The sequence below is a fragment of the Peromyscus californicus genome, unplaced genomic scaffold (genome assembly GCF_007827085.1).
Source record: "Peromyscus californicus insignis strain IS unplaced genomic scaffold, ASM782708v3 Scaffold_4__1_contigs__length_199733344, whole genome shotgun sequence".
Taxonomy (NCBI): domain Eukaryota; kingdom Metazoa; phylum Chordata; class Mammalia; order Rodentia; family Cricetidae; genus Peromyscus; species Peromyscus californicus.
Genome location: NW_026294562.1, coordinates 4,037,497 through 4,050,756, shown reverse-complemented (window position 1 = coordinate 4,050,756; position 13,260 = coordinate 4,037,497). Strand labels below are relative to the sequence as shown.

At 39.7% G+C, this 13,260-nt stretch overlaps 1 protein-coding gene across 7 annotated transcripts in view; it reads left to right on the top strand.

The window, feature by feature from the left end:
* Positions 1-13,260, top strand: part of Trub1 (TruB pseudouridine synthase family member 1) — a 159,137-nt gene that overhangs the window by 19,343 nt on the left and 126,534 nt on the right. The window lies entirely within an intron of this gene.

Genomic DNA, 13,260 nt, shown 5'->3' with positions numbered 1-13,260 from the left:
GAGTGCTGGGATTAAAGGCTTTTGTCATCATTGGGCTCTTAAATAAAATCTTCAGGCCATCTACTATTGCTAATGTCTGTGAAGATGGAGACTTCTGACATTCAGATCATTTCTTGCAGTTTCTTACTCAGGTCAGGGTGTAGAGCCAGAAGACCTGGCCCTGCACCCTCTGGTCCTTACTGTCGGCTTGACTTTGCCTGTGGTCTTGTTACTCTTGGGTGTTGTGTTTTTTTCACTGTTCTTTTGAGGTTATGTGTGTAATGAGTGTGAAAAGCATCTGGGTTTTCTTTACAGTTGCTCACCACACAAAGTGCTCAGTAAGTAGTGTTATTCCTATTCCCGAGAGGTTCACATCTCAGCAAGCCCTTTCTCGTCTGAATTTCAGGCCTGCCAGATTGCTCTAACATCATGTCCCATATACACCTGAAGTCAATTTTATCCAGACAAGTTCTTGACGGCAGTTATTTTTTTCTTTTTTTAAATTCCTGTAATTTCTCAAACTATAGAGAAAACAGCACTCATCAAAAAGAAAAAGCTATTTTTTAAAAGAAGAGGCAATTTCTCCAGACAGAAATTTCACACATTAAAGGACTTAGGGTGTAGATAGATGTGGTTCTCAAAAGAGTTTACAAGCCACGCGTGGTGGCACACACTAGTCCCAGTATTCTCTTTAGGAGGCAGAGATGGTGGATATCAGGATAGCCTGGTCTACATAGGAAGTACCAGGCCAGCCAGAGCTACATAGTGAGACCCTATCTCAGAAAGAAAAGAAAAAAGTTTGGAATCAGTGTAGAAATAGGTTTTCATAAAATATAATTTAGACAAAATTCTTCTGGGAGATTGGACTAATGTCTGGTGTGTAAAGGAAGGCAATGCCTCCCCACCCTCCCTAAGTTAACCTTTGAACCAGTTAACTCAGCAAAAGCTGGGGACCACATGCATTTTGAAACCCCAGGCTTTGATGAGATTCTGGGGAGCGGCCTTTACAAGTTTTCTGTATGATGATTAGAGTTGGCTACTGTAACTGGAGAGTTTTCTCTCCAGGTTCTGCCAAGCGCAGGCAGTCTGACAGCCCACTTATAAAATAAACACACAGACGCTTATATTATTTAAACTGTTTGGCCTAATGGCTCAGGCTTCTAGCTATCTAGTTCTTACATCTAAAATTAATCCATTTCTATAAATCTATACCTTGCCATGTGATTCGTGGCTTACCGGCATCTTCACATGCTGCTTGTCATGGCAGCAGCTGGCAGTGTCTCCCTCCTCCTTCCTGTTCTCTCAATTCTCCTCTCTGTTAGTCCGGCCTATACTTCCTGCCTGGCCACTCTCCAATCAGTGTTTTATTTATTGACCAATCAGAGCACATACAGACCATCCCACAGCAGGCTAGTTTATATATGTCTTAGAGACCAGAGCACATGAAAGAAAAAGTGACCTATTGTGAAAACTTGAATCTAACTAGCACTGTACAGACATGAGGCTACCCCACACCTACAAGGAGGTAGACCACAGTGGTCTCTCAGGCAAAGCCAGCAAGTCTCACAGCAGAACAAGTATTGTTGCTCCACAGCTTTCCACCCTGGGTGTGTTCAGAGGGCAGAGTTTCTCTAAGAATGCCAGCATCTTAGGTTCACCAGTCATAATGCACCTGTGAAATTCAGCCAGTTTTTTAAGATTTGGCGTTCTATCAGTTGTGGGATATTTGTACACTATGTGAAGATGTATTTGCTGTGATTGGTATAAAAAGGAGTTGAACGGCCAATAGCTAGACAGGAAGAGGCTAGTTGGGACTTCCAGACACAGAGGACTCTGGGGAGAAGAGAGGCGGAGATGCCAGGAGACACAGAGGGGAAACAGGAGGTACAAGATGGAAGAAGGTAACACCATGTGGTAGAATGTAGGTTAATAAAAATGTGGGTTAATTTAAGTTTAGGAGCTAGTGGGACAAGCCTAAGCTAAGGCTAAGCTTTCATAATTAATAATAAGTCTCCGTGTCATTATTTGGGAGCTGGGTGGCAGAACAGAGAAAGACACATTACATTCAGTCTTCAGAGGCCAATTCAATTTGTTCCTTTTCTGTGTCCTCTTAATTTTCAAATGTTTCATAAGAGCTTTATTGAAAATTAACACTTAGGAGCTGTAGAGAGCTGTTCCATTTATAACGAAGACATTCAAAGCCACATGGTTTGGGTTTCTAATTAAAAAAAAAATATTCCTCATCCTAAGTAGCATGTCCCCTTTTCTTTGTGCACTCTTGAATTGTGAACTCTCAGATCAAGCTTGAGATGAGTAGAGGGGAGTTGTTTTAGCTGGGAATCACAAGTCCCAAAGAGCAGAAACGTCAATGGAGTTTTCTACAAAGTTTCTGCTTGTTTGTTGTATAAAATTATGCTGTAATAAATACACCAATCTAACAGAGTTCACAACTCCCAGGAATCTGTCCTGGAGAATAAATAACTCCAGAACCTGGCAAGTGAGAAGGAGTGCTCAGTTCTATGTTGTTGTTTTAGCCTCGGCACAGTGGATGCCCCTTAGCCTACTGCTATTTCATCCAGCAATTGCAATTCTGTTCCCTCAGGCACTGGCTCTGTCACTGCTGCTAAAGGTAGCTTTAACTAAATCTCTATCTTTCTATTTATAAATAAGACTCCAGATTCAAAGGCTGGAGTGAAAACTTGCTGTCTTAGAGAAGCTGGGTCACAACTAGCTAACCTTCCCTCCTTGCTAGAGCCGTTGAAAGACCCATGCTTCTGCTTTGCCAAACCAGAAAAGGCTGCAACATTCCAAATCCCTCTCTGTTACTTCCTGTGTCTCTCTGTCTCTCCTGGGTACCCTCTGGTGCTCTATGATTACTTTCTGCCAACTAGTTGTTAATGTAGCCTCTTGGCCCAAGGTTAATTTTATTTAATTAATGCAAATGCAAACTTGGGGTTCACAGTGTGACCAAATATTCCCCAACATTTCCCCCTTTTTGTCTAAATAAAAGAGAAAGGTTTTAACTATAACACAGTAAAACTATGTACAATAAGAATTATCAAGTAAGGATTGCATTCACAATGAAAGTCCATTTGTATTTGGCAAATTCAGAGAAACTACTGTATTATCTGTCCTAACTTGGTGAGTCCTAACTCACTTCCTGTCCTAACTTGTATTACCAACCCAAAGCTGTCATTTTAGACCTTGAAACATTTTCTTAGATGAACAATTTAAGCTTTTGTGTCTCTCAACCTTATACCTGTTTTGGGAGTTTCTTTTCTCAATTTGATAACAAAGAAAACTTTAACTATGGCTGTCTTCAACCCCATCAGAGACCTGAGAAGGGATATAATATTACCTTAATAAACAGGAAGCACAGAGCAAGAAGCTTCAAAATTAAGAAATGACAGAGACATCTGGCTCACTGGATAGTCACTCCAAGGTTCCTCTGCAATGTTGGGCATCCATCTTTGCCTACAGGCCTAGATATCTGACAGACTTTTCTGTGAAGCAGGCATTTTGAAGAACTACTCTACCTTCTCTTGGCAAAGTTCATCAGTCACCTTTTGTGTCCTGCTTGTCTAATTTGGACAGCAGACTGTCAGCAGTTAAGGCAAGGGCAGTTTCTTGCCCAGTGGGTAACTTTGCCACATTGAAAGCAAACTCCATATGGAGGTTTTTGATGCCCATTATCCTTTTTTGAAGTAAATTGGTGCTCCCAGGAGCATATGTGTTTCACTGTATGAAAAGCCTTAGGTAATTGAAATATCTTAAGTGTCATATTCTACAGGTCTCTGAAGTGTTTGAAGACCACCTATCTATCTAAAATATATCTGTTTAACCTTGAAAATATACCTAACATAACTACAAGTTTGATTATTATAGATGACTAACTACTAACCCATATTTCTTACTTATACATTACATTTTTAAATGAGCTGCATAGGTATAATACCTTAAACAAGAACAGAAACATATATACAGTATAACAAAAATAAACTTTAATTTGTATCAATGTACAAACATTTATACCAATGTAAACTACTTGAGACTGGCAGTTCCTTTTTTAGTTTGAAAGTAGATTCAATAATCTACCAAAAATAATCTTTAATTTGTTTCAGTATATAAAAATCCATACCAATATAAAATATTTGAAATTAATAGTTGCTTTTAGTTTAAAGTAGATTCGATAATCTACCCTTTTATTCTGTTCTTTCCATATCCCCCTCTTTTTTTCCAGAAAGAGACCCTTGAATCCCACCTCCCTTGCTTGGTTTCCTCCCTTATCATGACCAGTAACAATTTGCAACCAGCCCCACTAAACGATGACAAACATTCATAACCCACTGAAAGATCAAAAACTACCCATCCCACCTCTTGGGAATGTGAGTGTCATATTCTTAAATTTACTTTCTATTATCTGGGGGTGATGGCATTTTTAGGGGACCCTGAGACAGTTGAGGTAATGGTCAAGTCTTTTGAAAGCTACCAGTATTATTTTCCTGTTTAGTGTCTGTGTGACAGGAAAGTGTAGAGCTTATCTGAGGTCTTGACTGGATAGTCTGCGAGGCTGGGCCATCTCAGCTAACCGCCTTGAAATTGTCCTGAGCAGTTTGTAGTTCAAAGCTGATCCTTGGGTGGTATTTGTTAGCTTAATGATATTATCATAATCCAGGTGGAATTGTCATTGTGGGGTCCCATCATCTTTTTGGAGACTTCAAAGGCCGCTGTTAGGAATGGCCACAGTTCACTGAAGAAAACTTTAAATGTCCTATGTAGCAGATCTCAGAGAGGTTAAAGGACTGCAGTCTATTAAATATATTTAGGGTACACAAACCTAATTCCTAGTTACCTGATTCAGACTCAAGCCCAAAATCACATGCAGGAAGCTAGATGAAATCTATTTCTAGAATTAGTACTCTATATGACCATTAATATCATGACAGAAAGTTTAAATGTGTGTATATATATATGTATGTATGTATACATAAATTTATAAGATAATATTTATACCTTAGTAACATTAGATAGTCCCTTAATTTTGGTTTCCTTCTGTCCCATATCAGGTGGGTCTTTTGACATGAGACAGAGATTTTGGATTTTTCTTTAACAAACATGCTTGGATTTAGAGAGCATGCTCCAACTCCAAAGCCAACTTTGATTTTTAATTGAACTGGGACCACAAAAAGACCATTTGCCTCTTATGTTTATAGAGAGCAGCAGAAACAAATATTTGGGAAGATTTATGAAATTTCATCCTGTTAGTAATGTGCTGTACCATTAGGCCAATTTACTCTTTCTGGATCATTTTCTTTGGGTGATTCATCCTTCTTCAGATGTCTCATTTTTTCAGTGGTCTTTAGACTCCTTAATTGGAGGCTTTTATTCTCCTAGAAAGACAAAAACAAAACTCTGCCCCAACCCTAACTTTGGGAAGTTTCTTTTTTGTCAGGTTATATCTTTGTTAAGGCAAAATATTTTGAGCCGGGAGGTGGTGGCACATGCCTTTAATCCCAGCACTTGGGAGGCAGAGGCAGGCAGATCTCTGTGAGTTCGAGGCCAGCCTGGACTACAGAGTGAGTTCCAGGAAAAGCTTCAAAGCTACACAGAGAAACCCTGTCTCGAAAAACCAAAAAAAAAAAAAAAAAAAAAGACAAAATATTTTTGGGCAACAGAAAAAGTATTATCTTTTAATAATAAAAATTATTATTATTATTACCTGATCAAATGAAACACATTTGTCAGTCTTACAAGTTTAGTTTTGATTTAATGACCAAGCTGTTTGATGAACTCTTGCCTCTTAATCAAGAGGTCTGTCCTGTTTGAATCTAATCTTTATCAATCTTGATGGTATCCGTAGCTTTTCTTCTCCTGAGGAAATAAAGCAAAACTTCTTATCCAACATAACATATATCCTGGTTTGTGGTGATATTTTACTTGTGCTGAAATGTGATATTTTATTTGTATGTTAATAAATAAAGTTTGCCTGGAGATCAGAGGACATAGTCAGCCATAAACAGAAGTCAGATGGTGGTAGCACATGCTTTTAATCCGATCACATGGCAAGCAGAGTCTGTGTGTGTTCAAGGACACAGCCAAGCGTGGTGACACACACCTTTAACCCTAGTACCAACCATAGAGACCTGGAGGTCTGTATAGACAGGCAATGATGAGGAAGTGAGGTGGCTGGGTTAAGAGCCAATGAGAGGCAGAACAACAAGACAATAGAGGCACAGGTTAGACAGGAAGATGCTCTCTTGGGAAGCTATGATGATGTGGTGCACTAAGGTTAGTTGGAGGCTATTGCTCTGATCTCTATGGCTTTTGCCCCTGTATTTGGCTCTGTGTTTCTTATTTAATAAGACTGTTTAGAAATTTGTCTACATTGGTTTCCATTCTGAGGTCAACACATCTTTAAAATATATAGGATGATTTAATTCAGCAGTTTTTTCTATTATCCAATGTCTGTTCACAGCCATTGTTCCTTTAAAAAATTTGAAGTCGCCGGGCGGTGGTGGCGCACGCCTTTAATCCCAGCACTCGGGAGGCAGAGCCAGGCGGATCTCTGTGAGTTCGAGGCCAGCCTGGACTACCAAGTGAGTTCCAGGAAAGGCGCAAAGCTACACAGAGAAACCCTGTCTCGAAAAACCAAAAAAAAAAAAAAAAAAAAAAAAAAAAAAATTGAAGTCAATAAAGCACTGTGTAATTTATCTCTGGAGGTCTTTATTACCGCTTTCTGTTTATTAAGCATATCTTGTGGAGTTCGATTAGATCTTTTTCTAACTGCTTGTCTTGTAGGATTGTGTGGTATACCTGTAATATGCTTTATGTTGTAATACACAAAAAGCTGTTACATTTTACTAGAGACATATGCTGGAGCATTGTCAATCTTAATTTGTACAGGTATCCCCATTATGGCCATGACTTCTAATAAAGGTGTAATTACAGAATCAGCCTATTCAGAACTTAAAGCAGTTGCCCATTGAAATCCTGAATATGTATGTATGGTATGATGCACATATTTTAATTTTCCAGACTCTGCAAAATGAAACATGTCTATCTGAGAAATATCATTTTTTTGAATACCTTTTGGGTTACCTCCTGCAGTTAATGGAGTTTGATTATACAAAGAACAAGTAAGACATTTCCTTATAATTTCTTTGGCTTTTTCCCATATGATAGAACAATCTTTTTTCAAACTTTTGCTAATAACATAGTGTTTCTTATGAAATTCTGAGGCTTCTAACACATTTCCTATAATTAGTTGATCAATTTCATCATTACCTTGTGCTAGAGGACCTGGTAGACCCATATTATATACAAAGGATATTTCTATTTCTGATTGCTTGTTGTAGTGAATAAATAGCAGTGTTAATTCTGAATCTTCTGTAATAAATTCAGCAATTTCAAAATGTAAAACAACTCTTTCTGCATATTGAGAGTCAGTAGCTATATTAAGAGGTTCTGAAAAAAAATCTAATAATACCACGAGAATAGCATATAATTCTAATTTCTGAACTGAATCATAAGGCTTTGAACCACTTTACTAAAATTCCCTGACTTATAACTTGCCTTTCTTGATTTGTTTGCATCAATATAGAATGTAGGGGCTCTAGAAATGGTGTTACCTTTATTATAAGAGGGAGAATCCAATTAGTTCTTTTTATAAACTGAAGTCTCTTGCTTTTGAGGCATTTGTTACTAATCTCTCCCAAGAAATTACTGCAAGCTTTTTGCCAATGTTCATTTTCTTTCCCCAATTTCTGTCGTGTCTATTCCTGCTAATTGACAGAATCTCAATTTTCCTTTTAGAGTCAATTCAGAAACCTTTTCTACATACATCTTTAATCTTTTATTCTGTTTGTGTGGCAAAAATATCCATGCTAAGGTATTATCTTCTCTCTGTATAAGAATTCCTGCAAGAATTCATGGAAGATAGTAAGACCAGGATACAATCAAGCTCTTGATACAAGCGATCCACATGTACATCCTGTAATTTCTCCTCTACCAAAGCCAATTCTCTCTCAGCCTCAGCTGATAATTTTCTTGGACTATTATAAGTCCTTATCACCTTATAATGTTTGAAATAAATTACTTAGTTCTTGAGTTGTTAATCTAAGTGTGGTCCATAGCCAGTTAATATCTCCTATCAAATTTTGAAAATCATTAGAGTTTATAGTTGATCTCTCTTGATTAGTACTTTTCTGTGCCTGAAATTTTCTGTAAACATATCTATAGCCTAAATGATTAATAGAATCTCCTCTTTGTGTTTTTTCAGGAGCAATTTGTAATCCCCAACAAGGAAAATTCTCTTTACTTCATCATACTTTTTTTTAAGGTATCTGATTCTGAGTCAGCCAATAGATATCATCCATATAATAGTAAATTATAGATTAAGAAAACTGTTTATGAATTAGTTCTAATGGCTGTTGTACAAAATATTGAAATAAGGTGGGGCTTTTTAACATTCTTTGTGGAAGAATTTTCCAATGGTCCCTTTTAACAGGCTGGGAATTATTATAAATACGCACTGAAGGCAAATTTTTCTCCATTCTGTTGTTGTAAAGGTATAGTAAAAAAAGCAGCCGGGTGGTGGTGGCGCACGCCTTTAATCCCAGCACTCGGGAGGCAGAGCCAGGCAGATTTCTGTGAGTTCGAGGCCAGCCTGGGCTCCCAAATGAGTTCCAGGAAAAGGCGCAAAGCTACACAGAGAAACCCTGTCTCGAAAAACAAAACAAAAAAAAAAAAAAAAAAAAAAAAAAGCAGCCTTTAAGTCTTTTTACTACAATAGACCATCCTTTAGGTAATAGAGAAGGCAATATTATTAATAGCTCTTAGATCAGTTACCATTCTCCATTTTTCAGATTTCTTTTTAATAACAAATATAGGAGAATTCCAAGCACTGGTCGATTCTTCATGATGTTGAGTATTTAACTGCTCCGGTACCACTTGTTGTAAGGCCTGTAATTTTTCTGATGTCAAAGGCCATTGTTCCACCCAGACAGGTTTGTCAGTTAATCATTTTAAAGGTAGAGCTGTTGGTACCTTTGAAAGATCAACAGCTGTTGTGCCTTGCTTATGTACAACTTGAATAGTCAGTGACTGTCCTTGACAATACCTTTTAATATTTTTCTCAGAAGCGTACATTAATTTATAGTTTCTTTCTGAGGTTGTCAGAATGTTAATCTGTTTTTCATTGCTGTAATAAATCATGTCCCCATAAATACATTGGTTTGTTAGCCACATGATTTTAATTTTTCTATCTGTCCTCTGGCCCTATACACTTTACCCATTTGGAACTTTGTTTTATCTGAGATTAAGTTCCAGTACCCAGAGGCTGAACATTTACCTCCTGAAGAGGCCAATCTGGATGCCAAGATTTTGGTGAAATGATTGTTACATCTGCATTTGTGTCTATCAAACCCTCAGTTTCAATGCCATTTATTTGTATTTTTAGTTTTAGTTATTGATCATTTATGGGAATTTGCCAAAATACTTGTTTTATGGCCTCTCCTAAAAATTTTGTTTTATCTACTGATGCTGTTCTGTCATCTAGAGCACTATGGATTTTAACAACAGGTATTAAGTCTTCTAATTGCTCTTTAGAGGAGTTTCCCCCTTGGTGACAGGGAATGATTGAACCGAGTTGGACACGGGGACCTGTGGGAGGTTCCCCAAGGTTTTTCCAGATGGCAAAGGGGTCACTTTGTCTGTTCTTTGTTGATCTGCATTCATTAGTCCAGTGTTGGCCTTTGTCACACTTTCTGCATACTCCAGAAGGCAGGGGCCTTCTGTTTGAATTATCTCTAGAAAAAACATTGAGCCAGATATTGGGGTGAAAACCGAGAGATCAAAGGAATAGGACAAGTCACAGCCAACCTCACCTTACCGACTCCTCAGCCTCCTAAGAGACCTACTTCCTGTATGCCCACGCCTATATGCCTTTCTGTTCTGCCATCTCTCTTCCTTTCTTTGCCAAGCTACATCACTTCCTGTCTGTCTGTACAGACCTCCAGACCTCTATGGTTAGTGCTGGGATTAAAGGCATATGCTACCATGCTTGGCTCTGTTCCCAGTGTGGCCTTGAACTCAGAGAGACCCGGATGGATCAGCTTCTTGAATGCTAGGATTACAGGCATGTGCTACCACTGCCTGACTTCTATGTTTAATATAGTGGCTGATTTTTTTCCTCTGATCCTCAGATAAGCTTTATTGGGGTACACAGATAAAATATCACCACAATCCTTCTAGCTGTTTATTATTTGGGAAGTGCAGATCAATTTATGAAATGTGGGAAACAGTGGATGTGTGCAGGAGATCATGGTCCAGGCAGCACAGTGTGAGAGCCCAGGAGGATGAGCCATGGAGTGGCCCTTGTCAGGTGTTACCTTCAGTGTCTTTCCTTTTCACAAAGTAACATCCTAGAGGTATGGAGTCACTGTGACCTGTTGTGTCTGGGAATTTCATACATGCTGAGAATAAGATCTGTCCTTTCATAGTTCTTAGGAAATGTGGTAGAACTTGAGGCAACCTTCCATTCTTTATGTATACAATTTATGTTGATTATCTACTGTTGTCCGTCTGTTGGAGGTGAGGGTTTGGAAGCTCTGAGGCAGGGGAGATTAACAGGGTGGCTTTGAAAAATGAAAGGGTTTGATACTTAGTGAAGAGAAGAAAATCATTGTTGCGGACTGTTGTTTCTTTTTGCTCTTTTGAGGGTCCTGCCATCTAGCTCCCAATTAAATCACACATGGAGGTTATTCTTATTTATAAATGTCCAGCCTTAGCTTGCCTTGTTTCTTGCCAGCTTTTCTAAACTTTAAATTATCCCATCTACCTTTTGCCTCTGTGCTTTTCTTGTTCTCTTACTTCTGTAAATCTTACTCTTACTCTGTGGCTTGCTAGGTACTTGGGTGGCTGGCCCCTGGATGTCCTCCTCCTTCTCTGGCTACTTCCTTCTTCCAAGATTTCTCCTTCTGTTTATGCTTTCTGCCTGCCCACCCTGCCTATCCTTTCTTGCCTCACTATGGGCCGTTCAGCTCTTTATCAGACCATCAGGTGTTTTAGACAGGTACAGTTAACACAGTTTCACAGAGCTAAACAAATGCAACATAAACAAAAATAACACACCTTAAAATAATATTCTCCAATAGTGAACTTGGCTTGATCCAAGGTAAAGGACATCTAGAATCCAGAAACCAAAATGCAAGCATAAGGCACCCAGTTCAAACATGTTATGTAACAGACCACTGCAGATAAATTCAAAGTCCCAGTATATAACTCATCATCATCTTTTTCCTGTAAGAGCAGACAGTTGTGTTACCCCACCGCACCCCACCCTGTGTGTGTGCTGTTCTGCATGCATGTGGAGGCCAGCTCTCTACCTTGGGTGCCTGCTCTCAGGGGCCATCCACCTTGGTTTTTGAGACAAGGTCTCTTATCAGGACCCAGGGCTTGCTAATTAGGTTAGCCTGGCTGGCCAACAAGCCCTGGGGATCCCCTTATCTCTGCCTTCTGAGCACTCCGTTTATAAACACACCCCACTGTGCCTGGCTTCTGATGTATGTGCCGGGCCTCCCTGAGTAGCAAGCACTGAGCCATCTCCCTAGCCAGCTTTCGAGCTACCTGTGAGAACTCACTGTGACTACATGAGTCACTCTGACCACTGCTAACTCTGAACCATTCTGTTTTTTATGTGATAGTGATTGTTATCCATTGCTTACCAGGGACAGAAATTGTTTTAAATTCTTTACTTCTTCTCATGAGGCACTTATTATTTTTCCCCACTTTAACATGAACTGATTCTGAAGCAATTAAGATGTACTTAAGTACTTTACCATCTGGGATGGAGCTGTGATTGCCACCCTGCTTGTTAGAGCTGGAGCCTCTGCTCTGCCGCTATCCTTCTGTGCCCTCCCTGTGGGACGCTGACTCAAGGTTGGCTGCTGTGAGCTAGAGGAGAAAAGAGTGTCTGGGGTGATGGAACTGAGGAGGAGAAAAGGTGCGTGTCTGGGGTGATGGGACTGAGGAGGAGAGAAGCTGTGTGTCTGGGGTGATGGGACTGTGTCTAGAGTTGTAAGGAACTAATTTTTGCCAGTCTTAATGAACTTCTAAAACAATGGTCCAAATGCATTGAAGAATTCCCCTGCACTGCATTTGTGATGTGAAGGCAGCTTCATCTAAGGCTTTTGCTGTCATGTCTGCATATTTGTGGAAGTCACAATTTTTAACATTCTTTTCAATTTTTTTTAGTCCCTTTACTAATACAAGTTTGTCATTGATAAATTTGCATTGCTACAAAATACTTTGAGGTTCTGCCCCCAGACAGGGTCTCACTAATGTAGCCCATCTGGAACTCACTATGTAGCCCTGGCTGGCCTTGAACTCACAGACATCTGACTGTCACTGCCTCCCAAGTGCTGAGATTAAAGGGTGAAGTACCACACCTGGCCTGAGTGTCTCTTTAAAAGTCAGAAAAGTACAGATTATTTTCTCAGGAAGTTATAGTCCTTTCATCTTCTCACCACTTCGTGTGAAACAAAACCCAAATTTGTCCGGAAGAGTAGTGGGAAGAGTGCATGGGGCAGGTAGACCAGGGAAGTGGCCCCGGCCTAGAGAGACATGGCCCCGGCCTAGAGAGACATGGCCCCGGCCTCAGCTGAGATGTCTTAATTCCGTGAGAGCTAATGTCCTTTATGGATAGTCATCAATCTAAAACCATTTTCCCTTCACACAGCTCTAATATCAGCTGTCTTCATTGAGAACACGCTGCCAGCCAAGGGTGCCTCTGTTGTACTTGGTGTTCTAGCCTAGTGTTAGCCAAAGGTTTCCAAGATTTAGCTTTTATTTAAATATGTGATATATTTACTAAGACAGGTGTTAGTATTTATGGAATAGTACCAGATCATTTGATTTGAAATCATTTTCATTGCATGTCTGGTAAAATGATTGAGTCTTGTGATGCCATGTTATGGTTTATTGTATCATTCTTTCCACTAGTGGGCATGTAATGCTCCCACTCTGCAGACTGCTGGTTCCGAGGCCTCTGCAGCTACTAAAGTGCGTGGGCCTTAGAATCCTACTCAGACACAGTGTGATGTATGCGTGCAACCCAGGCCTTCCTCTCACACTTGGCTTGCAGCACACAGCACCTCCTACAGAGGAAATGCTGAGCGCCCCCTACAGAGGAAATGCTGAGCACCCCCTACAGAGGAAGTGCTGAGCGCCCCCTACAGAGGAAGTGCTGTGTCAGCAGTTGTTATTATACTGGCTTATTTAGGG